The following is a 25,447-nucleotide window of genomic DNA, read 5'->3' as shown; positions in this document are numbered from 1 at the left end:
CTGTCAAAGAGTTCCTTTCAGTCCCCTGTGGGCGGGTTATTACCCCTTCTTACTGGCTCCAGTATGCCACCATGCCTAGTGTAATATATATATATATATATATATATATATATATATATATATATATATATATACATACATACGTATACATATACATTTGTATATCTCTCTCTCTGTGTGTGTGTGTGTGTGTGTGTGTGTGTGTGTGTGTGTGTGTGTGTGTGTGTGTGAACTCGAACTGCTCTGAGGCGAAAGCTGTGACCATCCAGTGAACACGTTAGTGTTGACACACACACAGAGACATACACAAGGAACACGCAGGACTTGCCACAGTTTCTGTTGACAGAAAGCGACAGTATTGATCTTCGCACTCCGGCAACTTACTGTGTGTCCTTAAGTTTACATTAGACGTACGCGGATACGGAGAGAGAGGGGAAGAGAGAGACAGAGCGGAGAGAGAGAGATAGAGAGAGAGAGAGAGAGAGAGAGAGAGAGAGGGGAGTGGTAAAGACGGACAGACAGAGTGAGTGGCTGAATGTGTGACAGACAGACAGACAGACAGACAGACAGACACACACACACACACACACACACACACACACACACACACACACACACACACATACACACCCATACACACACACACACACGCACACACACACGCACACACATGGAGAGAGACACAAAGACAAACTGAGACAGTGAGATACGGAAATACAGAACAGGGAGAGAGGAACGGTACATGAGACAGACAGACAGACAGACAGATGGAGAGAGAGACAGACAGACAGAGAGAGACAGAGACAGACACACACAGAGACAGAGAGAAAACAACAACATAATTCCTGCTTTCTGCTGACGTCTTTTCACCTACGGTGTCTACACACGTTGGTCAGGTTATGTGAGGTTAATCGATAAACCATTTTTGTGAACAGACGTTAAACTGAGCTCAACATATCCACACACACCTAGGCACATTATGAATATATACCGCCCCTTTCTCTCTCTCTCTCTCTCTCTCTCTCTCTCTCTCTTTATCTGTCTTTGTCTGTCTTTCCCTCTCTCTTTCTTTGTTTCTGTCACTCTCTCTCTTCCTCCCTTTTTCCCTCCCTCCCCCCTATCTACTTATCCGCCTCTCTCTCTCTCTCCTTCCTCCTCCTCTCCTTTCTCCTATCCTTCTCTCTCTCTCCTTCTTCCTCCTCTCCTTTCTCCTATCCCTCTCTCTCTCTTTCTCTCTCCTTCCTCCTCCTCTCCTTTCTTCTATCCCTCTCTCTCTCTTTCTCTCTCTCCTTCCTCCTCCTCTCCTTTCTCCTATCCCTCTCTCTCTCTTTCTCTCTCTCTCCTTCCTCCTCCTCTCCTTTCTCCTATCCCTCTCTCTCTCTTTCTCTCTCTCCTTCCTCCTCCATTCCTTTCTCCTATCCCTCTCTCTCTCTTCTTCTATCCCTCTCTCTCTCTTTCTCTCTCTCTCTCCTTCTTCCTCCTCTCCTTTCTCCTATCCCTCTCTCTCTCTTTCTCTCTCTCTCCTTCTTCCTCCTCTCCTTTCTCCTATCCCTCTCTCTCTCTCTTTCTCTCTCTCTCCTTCTTCCCCCTCTCCTTTCTCCTATCCCTCTCTCTCTCTTTCTCTCTCTCTCCTTCCTCCTCCTCTCCTTTCTTCTATCCCTCTCTCTCTTTCTCTCTCTCTCTCCTTCCTCCTCCTCTCCTTTCTCCTATCCCTCTCTCTCTCTCTTTCTCCTTCTTCCTCCTCTCCTTTCTCCTATCCCTCTCTCTCTCTTTCTCTCTCTCTCCTTCCTCCTCCTCTCCTTTCTTCTATCCCTCTCTCTCTCTTTCTCTCTCTCTCCTTCCTCCTCCTCTCCTTTCTCCTATCCCTCTCTCTCTGTTTATCTGTCTTTGTCTGTCTTTCCCTCTCTCTTTCTTTGTTTCTGTCACTCTCTCTCTTCCTCCCTCTTTCCCTCCCTCCCCCCTATCTACTTATCCGCCTCTCTCTCTCTCTCTCTCTCTCTCTCTCTCTCCTTCCTCCTCCTCTCCTTTCTTCTATCCCTCTCTCTCTCTTTCTCTCTCTCTTCTTCCTCCTCCTCTCCTTTCTTCTATCCCTCTCTCTCTTTCTCTCTCTCTCCTTCCTCCTCCTCTCCTTTCTTCTATCCCTCTCTCTCTCTTTCTCTCTCTCTCCTTCCTCCTCCATTCCTTTCTCCTATCCCTCTCTCTCTCTTCTCCTATCCCTCTCTCTTTCTCTCTCTCTCTCTCTCTCTCTCCTTCCTCCTCCTCTCCTTTCTCCTATCCCTCTCTCTCTCTCCTTCCTCCTCCTCTCCTTTCTCCCCCCCCTCTCTCTCTCACCCTCTCTCTCTCAGTCTCGTTCCTCCTCCTCTCCCTACTCCTCCCGCATCTGCATCAACTCGTGCAGCACATAACATAAACAGTAATACCAAAGACGTACTTACGCTCAACAATCTTGTCACGGGAATTTATCGCAACACATTTCAATCTATTTTCAGACGAAATCGATTTTTTTTCCACCAGTGTGTGTGTCCATAAGCCTACCTAGTTAGTGGTTATACACGTTGGGAGGCGAAAGGGTATAAGAGATGACCCCCCCCCCCCGACCCCCCCTCCCCCACCTCCACCTCAAAGTAATGTCGGAAAATTGTTGGTGATTCTTCGATCCCTTGACGTCATGTAAGGTGCGTAATACTCGTGCAAGGCGATAATGAAGAAACTTTGCAGGGGGGAAAAGCCGAGAAAGATGAACATACGAAACGTGCGCGGTACGCACAGACAGACACTCAGTCACAAGCATCAACAATCCCCTCCCTCCCCCCCCCCCTTACCCCCACCCTCGGAGCCCCCTCCCCCCGACCCCCCCCCCCCCCCCACACACACACACACATACAATGAATGTTTTCTACACACGGACGCAGACACACACACATGCCCGCAAGCACGCACACGCGCGCGCGCGCGCGCACACACACACACACACACACACACACACACACACACACACACACACACAACGAACAATTGAACCGGGCAGCACTGTCTGAGATTCTTAAAACCGCATTTGAGTTTATCCTCTGTGTCAGGGGAACAAGAAAGACTTTTTCATCCCTCAACAAAGTTTTTGTACCTCTTTTAAGTGCGGGCGCGCGTGTGTGTGTTTTCTTTTTTTGTATTGATTTTTTTATATTGTTGTTTTTTTGTTGTTGTTTTGCGTGTGTGTGCATGTGCGTTAGTGTGTGTGTGTGTGTGTGTGTGTGCGTGCGTGCGTGCATGCGTGCGTGCATGCGTGCGTGTGTGTGTGTTTGTGTGTGTGTGTGTTTGCGTGCGTGCGTGTGTGTGTGTGTGTGTGTGTGTGTGTGTGTGTGTGTGTGTGTGTGTTCGTATGTATGTGTGCGTGTGTTTGCGCGTTCGTAAAGTGTGTGGGGGATGCGCGTGTGTTGGGTGGATACCCTCGAATGGTGCGTTTTGTTCAGTTTTGTCGTTGTGTGCAACACTTTCAAAATTTTGGAAACATGAGGGAAAAAAAAAGCAGAACTTTATGCGTGGAAAGAAAGGCTTTTATTCAAGATAAAGAACTGAGCCTGTGGCTAGACTGAGTGGTACTGCACTGAGGAAAATGTTCAAGCTTCTTTCTCATGCAAACACAACGAAGAAAGAACGTTAGCGAAATTAGTTTGTGACCAAGCATTAGGTCATGTGCTGAAGAAATTGGCTGCTGTTCTTGCTGTCGTTGTTGTTTCATTGTTGTCGTTGCAATAGTTATTGTTGTTGTTAGGGTTGCTGCTTTTGTGGTCGTTGTTGCCGGTATTCTTGTGTTCGTTGTTGTTGACTGTGTTGCAGTTGCTGTTGTTCTTGTTGTTGCCGCTGCTTCTGCTGCTGCTGCTGCTACTGATGTTGTCGGGGTGGTTGTTGTCGTTGCTACAGCTGCTCTTGTTGTTATTGTTGTTGTTGCTGTTGCTGTTGTTGTTGTTGGGGTTGTTGTTGGTATTATGCATGCGTGTGAATGACTGGCGCGTAAGCGCTTTTGATTTGTCTCTGCACAAGATTCAGCGCTATATAAATATCATTATTATCATTATTATTATTATTATTATTATTATTATTATCATTATCATTTATTGTTGTTGTTGTTGTTGTTGCTGCTGCTGCTGCTGTTGGGGTTGCTGTTGTTGTTGTTATTGTTGCTGTTGTTGTTTGGGTTGTTTTGTTTTAGTTGTTGCAGTTGCTGCAGCTGTTCTTGTTTTTCTGGATGCTGTTGCTGTTGCTGTTGTTGCTGTAGTACCCACACTTGGCTAGATGGAAAACACAAAGAAAAGGGGTGGCAAAAGGTGTGTGTGTGAAAGAGAGAGAGAGAGAGTGAGAGTGTGTGTATGCGTGTGTGTGTGCGCGCGTCTATGTATTTGCATGTGTGCGAGTGTGTTTGTGTATGCGCGCTTATGTGTGTGTGTGTGTGTGTGTGTGTGTGTGTGTGTGTGTGAGAGAGAGAGAGAGAGAGAGAGAGAGAGAGAGAGAGAGAGAAAGAACAACAAAAAAGCTTCATGCATGCAGATTCTGATCGAGATAGACTGCCAAGATCTGCAGAAGCGAGACACACGGACAAACAAACACACAGAGAAGAAAATCCCAGTCTTCATGCATAGAAATCGGGGTGTTTTGCATACTGCTTCCTTCCGCTGCTATCAGATAAAAAAGATAAACTTCAATAGTGGCTATTCATGCAAGAAAAAAAAGAAAGAAAGAGACAGAAAAGAACAAAGAAAAAAGAAGAATAGGGGAAAACAAACAAACGAAAAACGAAAGAAGAAAAGAGAGAGAGAGAAAAAAAAAAACCCAACAAATAAATCGATTGGCTTTTCCCTTGTGTTGTCTTTCAAAGCTTGTTCTTGACTCAGCAAGGGAAATGAGATCATGGTATTATCAACACAATATTAAGCTTCCTCCTTCCTGGGTGAGAAGATAAAGAGAGAGAGAGAGAGAGAAGAGGGGGTGGAGAAAGGTATTTGAGAGAGAGACAGACAGACAGAGAGACAGAGAGAAACAGAGAGAGAAGCACAACACAGAGAGAGGGAGAGAGAGAGAGACAGGGAGAGAGAAATAGATAGATAGACAGAGAGAGAGAGAGAGAGAGAGAGAGAGAGAGAGAGATAGATAGACAGACAGAGACAGAGACAGAGAGACAGAGAGCGAGGAGGAAGAGCGAGAGAGAAGGGAGGGACAGAGTAAGGAACGGAGTAAGAAAACCATACAACGAGACAGGCAGGCAGCCAGGCAGGCGCACAAATGCATACGCAAACACGCACACACGCGCACAAACTCTCTTTCACACACGTACAGGGAGAGAAAGAGAGAGAACAGAGAGAGATATGGCAGTCATTCGTGAATGTTCAGGCATGAAAAAAAAAATCCCTAAGAAATAATAAGCTCTCCCTCAAGGGAACAATCGCGAAGTAAAGAAAAAAATAAAATAAAAGAATAAAACAAACAATAAGCAAATAAATGTAGGGCAGGTGGAAAAAAAGCAACAACAACAACAACAACAAAATAGAAAAGAAAACAGTTGTCCTGAAGGACTCTTGTTTCTGTTGTTGCTTTTTTTCTTTCTTTCTGTTTTTTTTTTTTTTAATCCTGTTCATCCATTCTTCACATTTTTTGGTTATATTTCTTAATGTTGTTTCGCCTGTTTTGAATCGAATCGTTGTTTTTTGCCGCTGCCGCTGGTGTTGGCTTTTAGAGCATCAGCTGTTGTTGTTTGCCCAAGATATGCCGACATTGATGTCTGAAATATATGTGCATTTATATAAATGCACGTCTTCGGATTGCGTGAGAATTTCAGCCTTTCCATATTCAGTATTGTTTTCATATAAAATCTGTTTACTTTCCTTCATTTATTTTAGTTTCTAGCTGTTTTATTTATGCATTGATTTCAGCTATTCGTTTATTTTTGATTAATTGGGAATTTGCGCGATTTCGTGTTGTGTGTTAATGTAGCGTGTGCTGTTGCTGTGTTGAGCATATTTTTATCAGTGAATATCATTGTTCTTGTTTCAGACGTGGGTGCAAGATCAAGTTTTGTGTTGTTCTGTGGATTTATTTACATATAATTTTTATATTTATTTAAATTTTTATGTATGTATGTATCCATCTGCCTGTCTGTCTGTCGATCTACCTATCTATATATCTATTCATTTTATTCATTCACTCGTGGTTTTCAATGTCGCCTTTTTTTATCAGCAAACGTGTCAAAAGAATTTCTCTGTAATATACAATAAAGTATTCTTGTATTCTTATGTGTTTGAAATGAACAGTCTGCGAAAAGGACATAGCTGCCTTGGTGTAGGTATATCTCTTGAGCGATAAACAATAAACGATAATTCTGACGATGATGATTCACATGATCACGACGACGACGATAGTGACGTGACTCACGACTCGACTACAGCGACAGCAATGACAATGAGGATGGTGTCTACCTTCACGATGGTGACAATAACGATGACGATGAGGATGACGTCACCTTTTTTTTTTTTCCTTCTCCATCAAACACTGTGCACACTGACTGTGATTGGAGAGAGACAAAGTCAAAGTCTAAAAAATGTTTTAATTGTCAGGCCTCTGGCCCATAACAACAGGAGGTGATTGGGGAGAGAGAGAGAGAGAGAGAGAGAGAGAGAGAGAGAGAGAGAGAGAGAGAGAGAAGAAGAAGAAGTTGAACGTAACAGATGGGAGAAGAGTAAAACGCATCTCCTTCTTAAAACACACCAGTGGAAAAATCACGTTAAACAAGACGTTTGACATTTTGTTGCTTATAGTCCAGCCGACTGCACCGGGCTACATCAGGACGACCTAACCAAATAAACAATTCTACCTGCGTCAAACACACACACACACACACACACACACACACACACACACACACACACACACACACACACACACACACACAAAACCCCGTCACATCACAACAAACAGGAAGAAAAAAAAAGTAGAATTAATGCAGCAAATAACAACTGTTCCTTCCCAGTGTGTAAGATAGTCAGTCCTTGTTCCGTCCATGACCATCAGCACAGCAGAGGAGACAACTGCTGTCCCTGCTATCTGGACTAGAATTTGATTCTAGTAAAGATGCTTTAAAGCAAAACAAACAAAAAAGTGGGGTTGTACTACTACTACTATTACTACTACTACTACTACTTCTGGCGAAGGGAAACAGGCGGGAAGGCGCTGGGTGCTTTCTGGTGGATGGATGTAGAGAGGCCATGTGTTAAGCTTGGTATCAATTTCGTCTGGGTGAGACTCGTCAGATGTGTGAGCAATGGCCATGACCTTCTCACTCCCCTAACCCCTGCTCCCCACCCCCACACACGCCTACCTTCCTCCCTCTCCAGCAGCCCGCCGACCCCCCCCCCCTCCCCCACACCGCCCCCTTCCTCCCCATTCTGTGTCTCCCCACCTCTTGCCCCCATCCACGAATGGTAGCTGACTGTAAAGAATCATTACAAGCTGGTGGTGTCCTCAATCTTCACGAGGCGGGGGGGAAGGGGGATGGTGGTAGGGTGGGAGATGGTGCGCGTCATAAAAAAAAAAATCCAACCATTTCTCAAAGTATACATTGAAGGCCGTGATGAAAGAAGAAGAAATGGAAAATATTAACACGGATAATGATGAGGATAACGATACTTATTCGGATGAAGGCCCAAAGCCTCTTACTGAAAAGGGCGTGTGTGTGTGAGTGTGTGTGTGTTGGGAGGGGGGGGGGCGCGGTGGGGGGGGGGTCCGGCGAGGGGTGGAGGGGGGCCATAATATAAGCGGAGGATGAGAAATAATCATGACATAAGAAATCCACAACACACATCAACCAAAAATAGCTGAAACAGTAGTCGACAGCATTCACGAAGTAGCAATTCGTAGTAATTCGTAGTGCTTCGAATACATAAATGGTCAAGTTATGTAATCAAAATAACTAATGTCTGGACGATATCAGTATATTGCATTAGAATTAGACGGATCTTTATCATATTTGGGTTGAATTGTTTTTTCTCTGAGGCCACGTAGGACAGGACAACATAATAAAAAGTGTAGATCTGTTTTTCTTTTCGGAAACTGCATGAATGACAGGTAAATACATGAAATCGGAGAAATAAAGAATAACTGGAAAAGTAACAAGTTGATGAAAAAAAAACACACCTGTGCTTGGGAGAGAGAGAGAGAGAGAGAGAGAGAGAGAGAGAGAGAGAGAGAGAGAGTGTGTGTGTGTGTGTGTGTCTGTCTGTCTGTCTCTGTTTGTGTCTGTATGTGCGTGCATGCACGCACGCCATTTCGCTATATTACATTCTTGAGCACTTCTTCAGAGAAAACAATTCTTTTTCTTTTTTTTAATGTTCTACACAAACGCATTTAAAATGTTCTCCACAAACATTTTTAAAATGTTCAACACAAACTCTTTTTAAATGCTCCACAAATTTCCTTTTGAATTTTCTACACAAACACTTTTTAAATGTTCTCCACAAACACATTCTAAATTTTATACAAAACACTTTTTAAATATTCTACACAAACATTTTTTAAATGTTCAACACACTTTTAAAACGTGCTACACACTTTTAAAATGTTCTACACAAACACTTTCAACATGTTCAACACAAACACGTTTTAAATGTTTTACACACTTTTAAAATACTCTCCACAAACAAAAATGTTATATACAAACTTTCTTTTTTTTAAAGTTCTAGACAAACACTTTTAAAATGTTCTACACAAACACTTTTAAAATGTTCTACACAAACACTTTTAAAATATTCTGCACAAACACGTTTTAAATGTTCTACACAAACACCCAGAGATGCTCGTGGCTGCTCAGAAAGGGGACGCAAAAAAATATAAATAAATAAATAAAATAAAATAAAATAAAATAAAACAAGAACCGACAACACGGCGAATAGCTTTGTTTTTTTTTTTTTTTTTTTTGTCCTTTCTCCCTTCATTCACAACTGTCCCTGCTGACTAGCTGCAGTTGTAACAGACGTTCATCGCGTTATGAACGCAATCAACTGCACCAAACACACACATACATACACACACACACACACACACACACACACACACACACACACACATATATATATATATATATATATATATCCCTCTCCCCCCTCCTGCCCCCTTCTTCTGTCGTCTCTCTCCTCAGAGCGTTCCTCCCCCTCCCCTCCATCTTCCCTCCTCTCCCAAGGCTCTCTCTGCTCTTCAAAAGGTCATCAAGACCAGTTTGTGTGGAGAGAGAGAGGGGAGGAAGAGGAGGCAGATGCAGTGTAGAGAATGGGGATGGTGATATCGAGAGTCACACACACACACACACACACACACAGACTGAGACAGAGACAGACAGAAACAGAGACAGACAGACAGAAGATGGGAGAGAAGAGGATAGAGATGGGGAGAAAAAGACAGAGGGCTGCACACACACACACACACACACACACACACACACACACACACACACACACACACACACACACACACACACAAACAAACAGAGAGAGAGAGGAGTGAGAGAGAAAGACAGGGAAGGAGAGACAGACACAGAGACACACAGAAAGAGACAGAAGCAGAGGGAGAAATGGCGGTCGATTCTTCTATTTCGGGAAGGGCAAAAACCATCCCTTCACGGGAGGACGGAGGAGGAGAAATTTAGAGCACACGGTAAGGGGGCATAGAAATGAAAGCCAGCTTTCCGGAAGGAATCGGATTTTCTTTCTTTAGTTCGTTCGTTCTTTCTTTCTCTCCTCCCAATTCCTGTCTTTCTGTCTTTCTTCCTTCCTTTCTTTCGTGTTTTCCTTTAATTTCTTTGTGCCAATTATTCGTTGACTCTCTCTGTCTCTGTCTCTGTTTATGTCTCTCTGTCTCTTTCTCTGTTTGTCTCTCTGCCTGCCTCTGTCTGTCGCTCTCTCTCTCTGTCCCACCTCCTCTCTCTCACTCTCTCTCCCTTCCTTTTTGCCTCCTCCTCTCTTTCTTCCCTCCACATGTCTGACTCTTCCCCTCTCTCTCTCTCTCTCCTTGCTTGCTGCCTTCACTGAAGTGCTGCTGTCATTGCCGCCGATTTCAACAGCTGCTGGTTCTTGTCCGCGACTCGAGTGAATTGAAGCTGCCAAAGACAGCCTTTTGCTGATGGAACTGCTTCGGACACCACCACCACTCTCTCCTCACCATACCCCCTTTCCTCCATTCCTACAACTCCCCTCCTATCTCCTCTCTAAACGAAAGAGGTTTTGGGGAGTGGTGGAGGGGAGGGGAAGGGGAGGGGGATCTTTTAACAGAATGTTAAGTCCCCTGCTGTTCCAGTTGTTCATGTTGGGTATCAACAAAATGGCATAACTGAACAAATCAAATCCCGCGTTTCGACCTGGTGCTCTGTCTAGGGAAAGGCAGCTTGCCCCGATTTTCCTCACTGCACTCAGGCTTGAATGGGTACCCGACTTCGTTTGGGGGAAAGGTTAAAACGGCGGAAGGAAAGGACTGGGCCCCACCTTCCAATGCCGAGCCCTGCTGGACACTGTGGGGATATTATCATTCACTGCCCGTATGGCCGTAAAAGGCTGATGAACCTTTCACCTTTTGAAATCAGTCTGCTCGTAACCCAGCCGACTGCCACTGACGTCATTTCAGGGCTGATGATTTGATACATTTGTCGGGGGAAAAACGGCGGGTGCAAAGTTGTGACGATCGCAAGAATCAGGCCCGATCATCTATGTGTTAAAAACAACAACAACAAAACCTTAGCATCAACGTCAATACAAACTCACCGAGGAGCATTAGAAGCAAACTAAACATCAACAGAACTAAACTGAGCATCGATATTGAAAATACACCGATACATCAATACAGCTCCCGATATAGACAAGCGTGCTTCTCCAAATGCGTTACAGTCAAAATTTAGCCCCACCTCCACGCACCTCCCCCTACGCACACCCATCCCTCTTCACGTTCACCACGTGCGTGACATTCACTCTGTGAAACTTCGTTTTGTGGTTTCAGATATCGTTGCAGTCACCTGGGATGGCCAGTTTTCTCCCTGTCTTTTCCCCCACAGAGACCCCAACCCGTGTGATGTGCTGTGGGTGTCCGGATGGCCCAGTCTGTAGCTTTCGTTGTTAGAAATGCGGTATTCTTTGTCTTCGTCCACCTCTTTAATATGAGAACCTTCCGCTTGCAGTAGCGATGACACGCTGTTATCGTCGCTAATTTTCTCCTTCGTAGAGAGAGAGAGAGAGAGAGAGTTAAAACGCATGCTCTGTGCGTTAAGGCCTGCTCTCGCCCTCCCTGCCCCTCCCTCCCCCCCCCCCCCTCTCTCTCTCTCTCTCTCTATCCTGCCTCAAGTTGTGTCAGCAATCCGATCTTTCTGTTGGCTGCACAAGACGGCGGTGAAGCCAGCCAATGGTGATGCCATTATGCAGCAGTGAACTGCGTGTTACCTTGCAGCAACGCTTAATTAAATGTTACCACGGTATAATGTGCGCTGATCCCTGTGTGTGACTGACTTTTTGTTGTTGTTTGCCTTGATTAATAGATAATTTACAGATTCCATCTTGCGTCAATGCACATAATTGGACTAATTTCAGAGTCTGTGTCGAATGAATTCTAAAACCTAGGAGTGATCATCTTTTATCTTTCCAAAACAAAGGTTAGAAAAAAATATATTTCAAAAGATATAACAAAATGGTGCAGAATCAACTCTTTAAAATGACGCTAAATTGGAAGCCTTGAATACAGACACACTGCACATCAACACACAATCAACATCATCAGCATCAACAGTAAGCATCCATGCAACATACTGGGCATCAGTTCATTTCACTATCACTCGAGCTTCAGCCACGAAAGCTTTCTTAATTATGCTTGCTGTCCATATCGGTTATGTCAGATGGACACTCTGTACAACAGATATGCGAATTCATGAGATCGACCCTGTTTCTCCTTCTGCTCCATATTCTCTTCGACCTCCTCCTCTTCCTCCTCCTCCCTCTCCTTCTCCTCAGCCTTTAGAGGCCATTGACTTGTCAACTGAAAATCGGAAAGACAAATTAAAGGTTACTGACACAACCGGGCAAGGACATGAGATTGACGAATCAAAGGCAACTGGCCTGGTGCATCAAAGGTTGTAATTTGGTCCTGGGAAGCGGCAGACCATTTTATTCTATCACCCCCTGGCCTTCTCTCCCCCTCCCCCTCCCCCCCACAGCTCCCCCCCCCCCCCCCCCACCTCCCCACTGTCCACCTCTCGTACCATCAATCAGACTGTTTTACTGCTCTCCTTGATGTGTAAAACTTTTTTTTTCTGATCTCCTGTTGTAACTGTGTCCCTCCCGGCCCCTCACATCCCCTCACCCTCCCCACCCCACCCCCGCACCCCCCAGACAGGCATTAAAGCAGTCAGGCTGAGAGCATTAACTGAGGCTGAGTGTTACTGGTTTTCTTGTTTCACCTCTATTTGTCCATCCCTGGAAATTTCATTCTTCGTTTGAAAACACTACAAATAACTAAAATAAAAAGTCAAATGCTAAAGGTCCCATAACCTTTTGCGACGATTGCTCGGCATAGAAAGGACCCAGCCCTCCTCTCCTCCCGTTATTCTTCCCCGACCTAAATCTGGTGCCTGGGTGGGGTGAAGAGAATCTGGGTAAAGTGCCTTCTGATGGACACAACACCATGCTGAAACAGAGCCTAGAACTCTGATCACTGGTGAACTCCGGATCAGATGGCCAACGTCTTACTGGTTCTGCCAGCAATAAAGGGGGGCGGGGGGTGGGGGGTGGGGGTGGGGGCGTTCTGTAAGGAACTTTCCAACAGCCACTGTGTGAAACCGAGATGGATCGTTCAATAATAGATATGACTGATCGTTCAATAATTAAAAAAGAAAAATGACTGACAATGTATCACTCGTGTTATTTGGATTGCAAACTGCAGATCGTGTGTATACGCTCGCAGAGGATAAAAAAAAAAAAAAATTAACACGCATGTTGAAGATCCTGAAATCCATGTTAGCGTTCGGTGGGATATCGAAACAAGAACTTATCATGCATACACTCTCCCGAAAACGGAGTATGGATGCCAGCATGGCGGGATAGATTTGAAAAAAAAAATCATACACGTAAAATGTGTGTGTGTGTGTGTGTGTGTGTGTGTGTGTGTGTGTGTGTGTGTGTGTGGTGTGTGTGCGTGCGTGTGTGGTGTGTGTGTGCGAAAACGGGGAAACATACAACAAAAATCAGAAGGCTTTCTGGGTGCTGTGGGCAGGGTGGGTCAGCCACAATCCACACTGCACACAGACTCACATAAACTCAGTTACAGGCCCACGAAATGCATTTGCCAATACAGAACAGTCTGTGGAGTGATACACTATAACTGACGCGTCAGTTCATGCACTGAAACTCATGCAACAGAGCTCTGCAAAAAAACAAAAAAAAGGGGGGGGGGGGTGACGGCAAATGAAAGGAAATTGCATTGAATGCAGTTCCGTGCGTGCTTAAAGCGCGTGCACGTAAACATGCATGCATGTACTTTATGTGCACATAAAACAACCACACGGTCGACAGAAAGTCTGCAAGCATGAGCGCATACATACATACGTACATACATACTCGCTCAGACGACGTACGCGCGCATCGCATGCACGTCAATAAAAACCCAAGACGTATTAAACTTGATGAAATAAATGCGCCCATGGATACACCAAGCAAGAAAGCTAGCTGGGCCGTGAAAAAAGAGAGAAATGTGCCCCTGTGCTGTAAACCTGCTTCACTTCCTCTCACTGCTGTCCGAAACGTTTTAATTTCCTACTGGATTTTCTGCCTGGTCAGCCATGAAAACGGATCCTTCTTGTGCTGAGTGAACAACATCTCTGACGTCTGTCTTTTTCCTGGACTATGGTGTGTGTGTGTGTGTGTGTGTGTGTGTGTGTGTGTGTGTGTGTGTGTGTGTGCGTGTGTGTGTGTGTGTGTGTGTGTGTGTGTTCGTGTGAGTGTGTGTGTGAACGCGTGCGCGTGTGTGTGTGTGAGTGTGTGTGTGTGGTTTTATGTGTGCGTGCGTGCGTGCGTGTGTGTGTGTGTGTGTGTGTGTGTGTGAGTGTGTGTGTGTATGTGTGTGTGTGTGTGTGTGTGTGTGTGTGTGTGTGTGTGTGTGAGTGTGTGTGTGTATGTGTGTGTGTGTGTGTGTGTGTGTGTGTGTGTGTGTGTGTGTGTGTGTGTGTGAGTGTGTGTGTGTGTGTGTGTGTGTGTGTGTGTGTGTGTGTGTGCACGTTGCAAGTATACATGTACATATATATGTGATACATGCTCGCACAAACGCTTGCATGCCCACAATAGTCTTTCGGATGAGACAATAAGGTGGGTGATGTATTCATAAGCATGCACTTAAATGCACGTGAAACAACCCATGACAACAAAGATGTTTTCCCTAACAAGATTCTAAACGTCCACTTGGACAGTAAAGGAAGACAAGATCTGACCCCTTACCACTTGTCATTGAAGACAAGCAAGTAGAGATCATCCACGACTTGAAATTTCTCGGACTGATCATTTCCATTGATTTGAAATGGGAGAAAAGTTCGGAAAAAATTGTTAAGAAAGCACAACAGCGCCTGCACTTTCTTCGGCGCCTCAAAAAGTTCGGAATTAAAAAAGAAATAATGGTTGATTTCTACCGAGCAGTCATTGAAAGTGTGCTAACCTTTGCTATTACTGTTTGGTACGGAAACATTTCCAAGGCAGAAGTTGCAGTCCTTAACAGAATCGTAAAAACTGCCACCAAGATAACCGGGGCTGATCTACCTTTTCTGGAAGACATATATTACAAGCGGCTACTCAAAAAAGCAAAATCAATCAGCCAGGACGAATCACATCCAGCTTTTGGGATTTTCGAGATGCTCCCCTTTGGTCGACGGTACAGAAGTATAAAGATGAAAACCAGTCGCTTCGCCAATAGCTTTTTACCCAAATTAGTCAATGCCCTGTCTCTCGAACAAATCCAGTGTGAAATAGAATTGTGCAACCAACAACCATCTACCTGAACATCTTGTCATCAGCCCCATCCACATGTAATATACAGCTTCTGTTCAAACGTGTGTGTGTGTGTGTGTGTGTGTGCAGTGCGTGCATGCGTGAGTATGCACAAGTTTTTATATTTGATAAGCACTTGTATGTATATTTCTACTGTATCTGTGTTTGTGTATGATTTTCGATTTATGTTCGTATCTTGTTATGTACTATCCCCCCAATATTCCTTGTGACCCCGGTACACTTGGTAATAAAGACATATTCTATTCTATTCTATTCTAAAACTGGAGACTGAACGAAAGATATTTAAAGGGTGTCGCTGCACTGTAGCAACGCGAAGACATGTACCAGAAGCATTCGTTTCATAAGTCCGAATTTCGAACAGAGAGCTGTTAACATACAAAATAAATGCAGTATCACACAATACGTTTATGCACTGGTTGGTGCAAATAATACATTAAAAACACATTTGTGAACACAATGTGCACGCCCGCGCGAACACAACAGAACGCGCGCACACACACACACACACACAGAGTTCGCACGCACGCACACAGACACAGACAGACACACACACACACACACACACACACACACACACACACACACACACACACACACACACACACACACACACACACACACACAATGTGAGCTGCAACCAACCGACGACACAAATAGCTGTTAGCAGTCTTGAGTTGTAACCCTTCTCGATTTCCGTGTGTGTGTGTGTGTGTGTGTGTGTGTGTGTCTGTGTGTGCGTGCGTGTGTGTATCTGTCTGTCTGTCTGTCTTTCTGTCTGTATCTGTATGCGTGCTGGCGACATTATTTTCATTCCAATCCCCGCCCCTACCTCACGCAAGCCTCACTTACCTCCCTTTTTTCCGCCTTTCTTTCTTTGGGAAGTTCTGTGTGTGTGTGTGTGTCTCTGTGTGTGTGTGTGTGTGTGTGTGTGTGTGTGTGTGTGTGTGTGTGTGTGTGTGTGTGTGTTTTGCTTGTTGTATATTTTGGGGTGTTTTTTTTTTTTTTTCCCCAGCGTCTAATGCATCAACAAACTATCGTCATCCACCTTTTCGAGCAGCTCATCACTTTCCTTCTTTTTTCTTTTCTCTCTTTTTTTTCTTTCCCCTTCTTTCTCATCTCCGTATTCTTTGGTAATACACCTCAGAGGCTGAGGGTGCCGCTGCAAGGAAGTGTGTGCCACAAGGAACTGGCTGCGACGAAGAATGACAGAGCCAAAAGGATGTGATTGAGGTCGCGACACTCAATTGGATATTTGCATGCAGCCTTATTTCCTTCAGAGGTTTATTTCAGCACGATTTTTTTTTTTTTTTTTTTTTTTTTTTTTTTTTTTTTATTTTATTTTTTTTTTGTTTTGTTCTCGAAGTATATTTCGTTGGAATTTTTGTGGTAGTTTTTTTTTTTTTCTTTTTTTCTTTCTTTTTTGACATTTAGCACAAAAAAAATGTTGAATTTGTTTGTTGTTGTTGTTTGATTTTGTTGTTCGGTTGTTGTTGTTGTTGTGGTGGTGGTGGTGAACGTGGTTGTGTTCTTCTTCTCCTTCGTCTCCTTCTGTTTTTTTCTTCATCTTTTTCTTCTTGCTTTTGATTATATAATCTTAAGTAGCTTTTCTACGTGTCTGTTTGTTCATCTATCGACAACATCGAATGCTACATCTCTCTGTTTCTGTCTCTGTCTCTGTCTCTGTTTCTCTCTGTGTGTGTGTGTGTGTGTGTGTGTGTGTGTCTGTCTGCCTGTCTGTCTGTTTCTCTCTCTCTGTGTGTCTCTTTTTGTGTCTTTCTCTGTCTCTGTTACACACACACACACACACACACACACACACACACACACACACACACACACACACACATATATATATATATATATATATATATATATATATATATATATATATATGCACATGTGGGTGGATTGAAGGAAATGGGAGTACAGCGCCACTCCCAAGGACATGACGAAACACCAGGCAGAAACAAGGTGTTGAGCTCTGATCGCTGCTGTAGTCCAGCGCCTGACGAACTCTTGTCACGGCACCTCATCCTTTTATTATAAAGGGATATTATTCCCCCCGCCCGTCACCCTTATCCCATACCTACATCCCCACCACCCCCACGCCCACGCACAGCCACTCGAAGTGTCAGGGCCAGGAAGGCACGGATATCATGTCGCCATCAAGCCACTCATCTACAGAACACCCTGCAATACCACTGAGTCCCTTTGTATGTGTGTCGAGGATGTTCTATACGATGGTAAAGGCTCTGCCGTGGACACAAGAAACTGTCACTATCATTATGTGTCTCTCACAACACACAGCGGCGACGTGAATCTGCAGATCGGCATGTGTCACTTTCGTCACAGATTCATCCCACAGCACAGCACAGCACAGCACAGCACAGCACAGCACAGCACAGATGTGGAAATGTAAGGGAGATGGAAAGTGAGCTAAGAACGCCGTGGTTGTGACTACTGCGGAGAACAGAGTTCATTACCGTCAAAGATATGCATGCATGTATGTATGTATGTATGTATGTATGCATGTATGCACACACACACACACACACACACACACACACACACACACACACACACACACAGGAGAGAGATAGAGAGAGAGAGAGAGGAGGAATCTTATGAACATTTCGACTCAGTCGGGTCCCTGTGTAATAGGATACAGTAGAATGGAATATGTTTTTATGCTCAAGTGTACCGGGGCCATAAGGGCTATAGAGAGGGTAGGAATGTGTCTGTGTTGCAGGGAGGGAGGTGCAGGGGGGAGAGGTGTGGGGGGGGGGGGGGGGCGAGGGGAGGGTGAGGAGGTGGCGGGGGGGGGGGGGGGGGGGGCGTAGTACAAGAGAAAGTAGAAAGTTTAAACAAAAATTGCACACACACACACACACACACACACACACACACACACACACACACACACACACACACACACACACACACACACACACACACAGTGTCAAGGGAACAGAAAGTTGTTTAACGTGCTCTTGGCTAGATGCAAGTCTTACATGAATCCAGCTGTGTCAGAGGGGAAGGGCGCAGGAATGTGTCCATACTTCCACAAGGGTGGAGGAGGAAAATTGGTTTCATATCCCGTCACACATGTCGGTGATTGAAGAAATTTGTTAGAGTAATAATGTATGCATTTTGAGTATCATTTGTATTTGTATTTCTTTTTATCACGACAGATTTCTCTGTGTGAAATTCGGACTATTCTCCCCAGGGAGAGCGCGTCGCTACACTACAGCGCCACCTTTTTTTCTTTCTTTTTTTCCTGCGTGCACTTTTATTCGTTTTTTTTCCTATCGAAGTGGATTTTTCAACAGAATTTTGCCAGGAACAACCCTTTTGTTGCCGTGGGTTCTTTTACGTGCGCTAAGTGCACCGCTTCATCCGAATGACTAGCGTCCAGACCACCACTCCAGGTCTATTGGAATTGGGGGGGGGGGGGAATATCGGCGGCTGAGCCTTTATTCGAACCAGCGCGCTCAGATCCTCTCGCTTCCTAGGTGGACGCGTTACCTCTATAGTTTAGAAGAGGAGGGGGAGGGGGATGAATGCTGAGTTGGGGGAAAGTGGGTATTGCGGGGAGGGGGTGGGGTGAAATTTGAAACAATTATCTAAATACAATTACAGAAAATTAACTTAATGGACTTCGTAAAAGAGAAGTCTTCGTCAAGGAACTGAATGAGAAGGGTACAAATGATAGAGGTGGGTATGTAACCAGCGGAGCCGAAGAGGCGAGCGCGGCTGTACGGCTGTAGTCCATGAAACGCTTTGGGCATCAGCGTTCCCTTGAAAGGTGGGCGTGCCTCGGACTTAGGGGGTTAAACAATTGACTCGGAGAGCGAATATCGTGAGATGTAATGCTGTGGTTCGTGCACATCTGAATCATAGATTCGAATATGAACAGTCCCTTTATTATCATTTTTATTATCATTATTATTATTATTATCATCATCATCATCATTATTATTATTATCATTATTATTATTATCATCATCATCATTACTATCATTATTATGATAATCATTACTATTATCATTATCATCATCATTCTTCTTCTTCTTCTTCTTCTTATTATTATTATTATTATCATCATCATGATCGTTATCATCATTATCATTATTATTATTATTTGAATATAAAGATTTGATGCTGTTGTCAGGCGGAAGTAAATATATAAATACATACAAAGTTTATGGAAAGTTGATATGCGGGAGTTCTGTGATTTTTTTTTTTTTTTTTATCTTGGAAAATAGAAGATGTTGAATCACACGGGTATCACATATACATGTATGAGTGGTCACGAGATATATAGTTCTAGACACACTGCGGGAAGGTAAATGTAGCCATAAGAATATGTGTGGGGAACGTCTGGTTAAGACTCCTAGAGCGAGAGGCTTGTGAGGGTAGGGCGGGGGGCGGGGGGTAGGGGGAGGGGGAATGGCGCGAGCGAAAGTGGAAAGAGAGTTCGTGACGCGAGTTGACGAGAAAAAACGAGACTGGGGAAAGTGAAGCGAAAGGTGTGAAAGACGAGAAGAAGAAAGAGGAGCAGAGACATGTGGAGTGATGGCCTAGAGGTAACGCGTCCGCCTAGGAAGCGAGAGAATCTGAGCGCACTGGTTCGAATCACGGCACAGTCGCAAGTATTTTCTCCCCCTTCACTAGACATTGAGTAGTGGTCTAGACGCTAGTCATTCGGATGAGACGATAAATCGAGGTCCCGTGTGAAGCATACACTTCGCGCACGTAAAAGAACCCACGGCTACAAAAGGGTTGTCCCTGGCAAAATTTTGTAGAAAAATTCACTTCGATACAAAAACAAACAACAACAACAACAACAACAAAAAACTGCACGCAGGAAAAAATACAAAAAATGGAAGGCGCTCTCAATGTAGCGTCCTGGGGAGAGCAGCCCGAATTTCACACAAAGAAATCTGTTGTGACGAAAATTAGTAATACAATACAATACAATACAATATCTTTGAAGAGTGACCACAGAGACACTCCTAATCCCATCGGTACCGGAAGACCGAAAATCCTAAAGAGTGCATCGTCCTATCTGTACTTGAACTAACGATCGGTGACTGACGTTCTACACCTGTGCCAAAAGGACACTTCCAGACATTCCGATTCTTGGAGCTACCCGTAGTCAGCAAGAGTGACTGTACAGTGGGGCTGAAGAACTGTGGTGTGAATGTGTAAATAAAAACCTGGCCAGGTGGAGGAGACAGTAGAATTACCTTGGATTAGGATTAGGATTTATATTGTCATTGTAATTCCGTGCTGTGTGTGCGGAACTTCATTTGATGTGTGTAAAAATCAACAACGAATTATTGATCATCCGTGTATAAATTTATGTACACCGCGTCTTAAAGAGGAATGAATGCTGCAATGATTGCTCGAGAGAGCATGGTACACGCGTAGCATTTGTGAGCTAGTGCCTGACAACTAACTACATCAATCAATTTCACACGAGCACAAACCATTGAATTTTCCCCCAACCTGTGCACACGCATAAACAAGTTCTCAACGTCAGAACACTGGGTGTTCAGGTTGCCAGAATCCGAACTGTTTCCAGACCCCCGCTGCTGTCCGCAGTGCCGGCCTGCCTAGCACCGGAAATCTGTGGCCCCAGCAGCTCTGATGTGACGTGGTACCAGTGTGTGTGTGTTTGTGTGTGTGTGTGTGTGTGTGTGTGTGTGTGTACGTGTGCGTGCGTGCGTGCGTGTGTTTGTTTGTGTGTGTGTGAGTGTGTGTGTGTGTGTTCAGGCGTGAATAAAATGTGTGCGCATGCGTTTGCGTTAGGGTGAGTTTGCTTGTGTGTGTGTGTGTGTGTGTGTGTGTGTGTGTGTGTGTGTGTGTGTGTGTGTGTGTGTGTGCTCGCGCTCGGGCGTGCATAAAAATGTGTACGCATGCGTATGCATGTGCGTGAGCTTCTTTTTTTCGTTTGTTTGTTTGTTTGTTTGTCTGTTTGTTTGTGTGTGTGTGTGTGTGTGTGTGTGTGTGTGTGTGTGTGTGTGTGTGTGTGTGTGTGTGTGTGTGTGTTCGTATGTGTGCGTGTGTTCTTGTGTGTCTGTATGTTCATGCTTGCGTGAGTGAGAGTGTGCGTGTTTGAAGCTTTAATATGAGCTAACTGCGTTACTTGAAAAGATCACTGATTTGATTCTCAGAACTTTTTAGGTCTAGAGTGTTTGCATGTCTATTGAGTTCTCTCCTTATCGAAATAATCATTCAAACTGTTGGATTTTCAGTATGTTTCCCATCCGATTCCAGCAGTTTCTCAAAGCCCAACAAACTGAGAGCCTTACTTCAACACTGATTTAAGTTGTATGGACAAGAGGAAACAGAACAGGGCGCAAAGAGAGAGAGAGAGAGAGAGAGAGAGAGAGAGAGAGAGACGCAAGCACGCATGCACGCACGCACACACACACACACACACACACACACACACACACACACACACACACACACACACGAGTGCGCGCGCGTGTATAGATGTAGGCAACTTGAGAAAGAAAGAGTGAGAGAGGGACAGAGACAGAGACACGAGAGAGACAGACAGACAGACAGACAGACAGACAGAGACAGAGACAGAGACAGAGGGAGACGGGGAGGTGGGATACAGACAGACGTGTTATTATTTGTCTTTCGATTATCATTCTTTCTCATTTTGCGTCATCTGCCCATACTGTCGATATAGATCATGTGAATATCCTCGATATAAAACAGCTGTTACATCCATATTTCATGCTCACACACACACACACACACACACACACACACACACACACACACACACACACACACACACACACAACTCTACCCCATACTCTCCCCCTCACACCCCTTCTCCCTCTCTCATTCTTCCCTCCTTCTCTCTCCCTTTCTATCTCCCTCCCTCCATCCTCTCCTCATCCACATTTCATCCTCACACCCACACACAACTCCATCCCATACTCTCCCCCACCCCCTCTCTCACTCCCCGTCCCTCCCTCTCTCTCTCTCTCTCAGACACACACATACTCTGGTGGATATTTATGGAATACTATTTCATCTACACTTAATATAAACGCCAATCTCAGTGTCTTCAAAAGACTATATCATAAACATCCAATGTCAGAGCTAAGTTCTACGAATCCTTGAAATTACTGAGACTGAAAAACAAATGATATATTCTCAATATCCTTGTCTGTGTCTATCTCAGTCCTCCTTTCCTTCTTCCCTCCTTCCCTCCCCCCCCCCCCCCCTCTCTCTCTCTCTCTCAACAGTTTTTCCTCTCTCTCCTTCTTCGTATCTCTTCCTTCCTTACCTTCTTCCTTCCCTCTCTCCTTCACGCATATACATACTATGTTATTTGGGGAGAACTGTGTATTTTCTATGCCATTTATTTGTTCTTGCTGTTGTTGCCATGTGATGTGTGTGTAGTTTTCCCCCCACTTTTTTCTTCTTCTTTTGTATTTCCTAGATTAGTTTATACGTTTTCTTTACGAGTGTAGGATGAAAACAGGCCGATTAGTGTCTATTAAAAAAAAAATTCTTTTCCTTCAATAAAAAAAAGTTTCTATTTCGATTTCGATTTCTCTCTCCTTCCATTTCTCTCGCTCTAAATTATCTGTTCCAAAATGAAATGGAGTTACGAGAGACGGGAAAAGATACGCATGCTATATAACCATCGATTATTTTGGAGAAGGAAATATATCCTGTGCAACACTGATTTATGGTTGGCTTGTTTTTTTTATTTTTTTGTTTTTGTTTTTTTAGCTGTGCTTTCTCCTGTTATTTTCAACAATCTAGCACTGAAAAATTGACAACATCTCCAAAAATAAGAAACTGTTTGCCATGTATCACAGACGAATGGTACAGATTAGATTTAGATTTCGAATTATCGGGCTAAAAGGTATTCTCCAAAAAACAATGATGCGATCTGACGACAAAAATTTTCTTAGGCTTGCATCGGGGCTAGCAAGAAAAAGATGGGTTTTTTTTTAAATACTCAGGACAAAATAATTCTCTGATGTGTTTAGAATCAAACGCGTACATCCAAGATGGTAACTTTGTGAACAATATAAGTAGAGAATAAACTATTCAAGCTTGTGAAATCCACAACAAAGACACTAAAGATCTGAGGTCACATCGACAAAAAAATACAACAGCTAAAAGTATAAAAAGATCAGCTTAGTTCAACAAGCTTCCTTCACACGCACGCGCAAGTTCAAAATATGATTATGAAAACTGATGTTGTTCAAGCTCGCAAAACTGCTCTTGGCAGATTTATTAAGAGTGATATTGATTTAACCTCCCCCCCTGTCAAAAAAGTTTGTGAAATGTTTGGCATCTGAAATTGTCAGTGCCCCCCGCCCCCCACCCCCACCCCTCCCTCTCTCTCTCTCTCTCTCTCTCTCTCTCTCTCTCTCTCTCTCTCTCTCTCTCTCTGTGCTCTGCTTTGCTCTTGTATTATGCCTTGGTAATATGCATTTCTGGTGTATATTTTGTCACATACTGGATATGGCCGGCATATTCATGTATATTATAAAACGAGAAAAGGGCAAGACAAGGCTTTGGCTTAAAATCTCCAAGCTTGATCAGTCAGTCAGGATATATATCAACTGGCGCGCGCGTGCACACACACACACACACACACACACACACACACACACACACACACACACACACACACACACACACACATACATACACAGAGAGAGAGAGAGAAGAGATGAGATGAGAAATGTGAGAGAGACAGAGAGAAACGAAACGAAACGAATTTTTATTTCACGACGATAGTGGAGTAAGCATAACTGCTTTTTTTTTTGTTTTTTTTTTTTTACATCCAGCCCTCAGAGAGAAGCTAGAGAGATATACAGCACAAAGAGAAAGTCTGCAAGAAGCAAAACGAAACAATAATAACAATATTAAAAAAAAACAAAAAACAAAAAACACCAACAACCTTACCTCTAAAACAGCAGGCTGACCATCAGCTGGAGAGTCTGGGGGGTCTTTCTCACCCTCTGGGTGCTGACGCACACAGAACTATCGCTGCCGGCTTCACGGAGTACGATCCTCTCTCCCCCAACATATGTCACTCCCCTCTCCAAGAGCAGAGCACCTCCGCTCTCCGCACCGATTGGGGGGGCTTTTCTTTTCACCAGGCTGAGTCACCCGCGATGCCCAGTCCCTTCCATTCCTCAACGCCTCGGGGACACCTCAACACTGGAGACAGACGGCTGCCGCTTCTGGCCACTACTGCTGCTTTCTGGAACTGACGGCAATTGTTGCTCTCTCACTCACTCTCTCTTTCTCGCTCTCTCTCCCTCTCTCTCTTCCTCGAGCTCTGCCCCCCTTCCACCACCACCACTAACTTCAAGTCCAATACCACCGTTCGCTTCAGTGCCAGTAGTCCGAACGAAGGACAGAGGAGGGGATGGAAAGGCCGCACACAATGTCCGCTTCGATCCTCTCAGGGGTGGGAGGTCTGGGGCGAGGGGCTCTAGCCCGTGAAACTTTCCACCCTGGCCCTGATTGCCACTCACTGACCGTGAGGTTGGAAGAACTGGCAGTTTGGCCAACACTTGTGGCTGGCACGGCAGTCGATACCTTCTCTCTCACTCCTTTCTCCGACCCACTCCTGCCAACCAACCCGCCTTGTCGCGTCTCGAAATACCAGTCAGCGCGGGCAGCAGTCGCAGAGGCGTTACCATGGAAACTGGCTGATCGAGGGGGTCGCCGCGCGGATGGAGGAGGGGGAGGGGAGGGGAGGGAGGAGGGGCAGTGGGGGGTATCGTGGAGGGGAAAGATACGCGTGGAGGTAGTTTTGCGAGGGACAAGATCAGACTTCCTTTTAAAACACTTGTCCACTTGAGTTCGTCTAATTGCCTGAGAATGATCCTTTGCTGTTCGTGTGGATCTGAGAGAATGATTGAACGTTGGGGGTCACTGTATCTTAATTACTCGGAAGGCGCGAGCTGGCAGCGCGTGTCATTCCCACTCGCCATGTACCCCCACATGTCCGGCCTGCTGAGAAACTGCCACATAAAAACTCAAATGGCCACGGCTTACATAGATTGTTTTGATAACATAGAGCCAGTCACAGAATTACGAAGACTTGCCATCCAGACAGTAACAGGAGAGCATTCTACCTTTTAAGAAAAAGCCGTTCCTTCTTCGTCCACTCATGGTCACAAACATTGTTCTTTTAGAACATGATAAGGACATGTAAACCAGAATGAGAACAATAAGACTGTTTTGTTTTGTTTTCTTTAGAGTCGACTGTCTTTTTCTCGTGACGTGAACTGAAGCTAATTGGTAACGTCCTCGTAAAGGCTACAGTTTGATTTGTCGTGAGGCTTGTCTCATCGTAGGTCTCCGCCAGACTTGAT

The 25,447-nt window shown here is 44.6% G+C and overlaps 1 protein-coding gene across 1 annotated transcript in view; it reads right to left on the bottom strand.

Annotated features, from left to right (window-relative positions):
• Positions 1 to 24,625, bottom strand: part of LOC143279441 (uncharacterized) — a 198,397-nt gene extending 173,772 nt beyond the window's left edge. Inside the window, exon 1 of the mRNA XM_076583483.1 lies at positions 24,024 to 24,625. The gene's annotated coding sequence lies outside the window, so the exon portion shown is untranslated. The remainder of the gene's footprint in view (positions 1 to 24,023) is intronic.
• Positions 24,626 to 25,447: the final 822 nt, after the last annotated feature.

The sequence above is a fragment of the Babylonia areolata genome, chromosome 2 (genome assembly GCF_041734735.1).
Source record: "Babylonia areolata isolate BAREFJ2019XMU chromosome 2, ASM4173473v1, whole genome shotgun sequence".
Classification (NCBI taxonomy): Eukaryota; Metazoa; Mollusca; class Gastropoda; order Neogastropoda; family Buccinidae; genus Babylonia; species Babylonia areolata.
The sequence above is the reverse complement of the archived record's forward strand: the minus strand, read 5'-3'. Positions and strand labels throughout refer to the sequence as shown.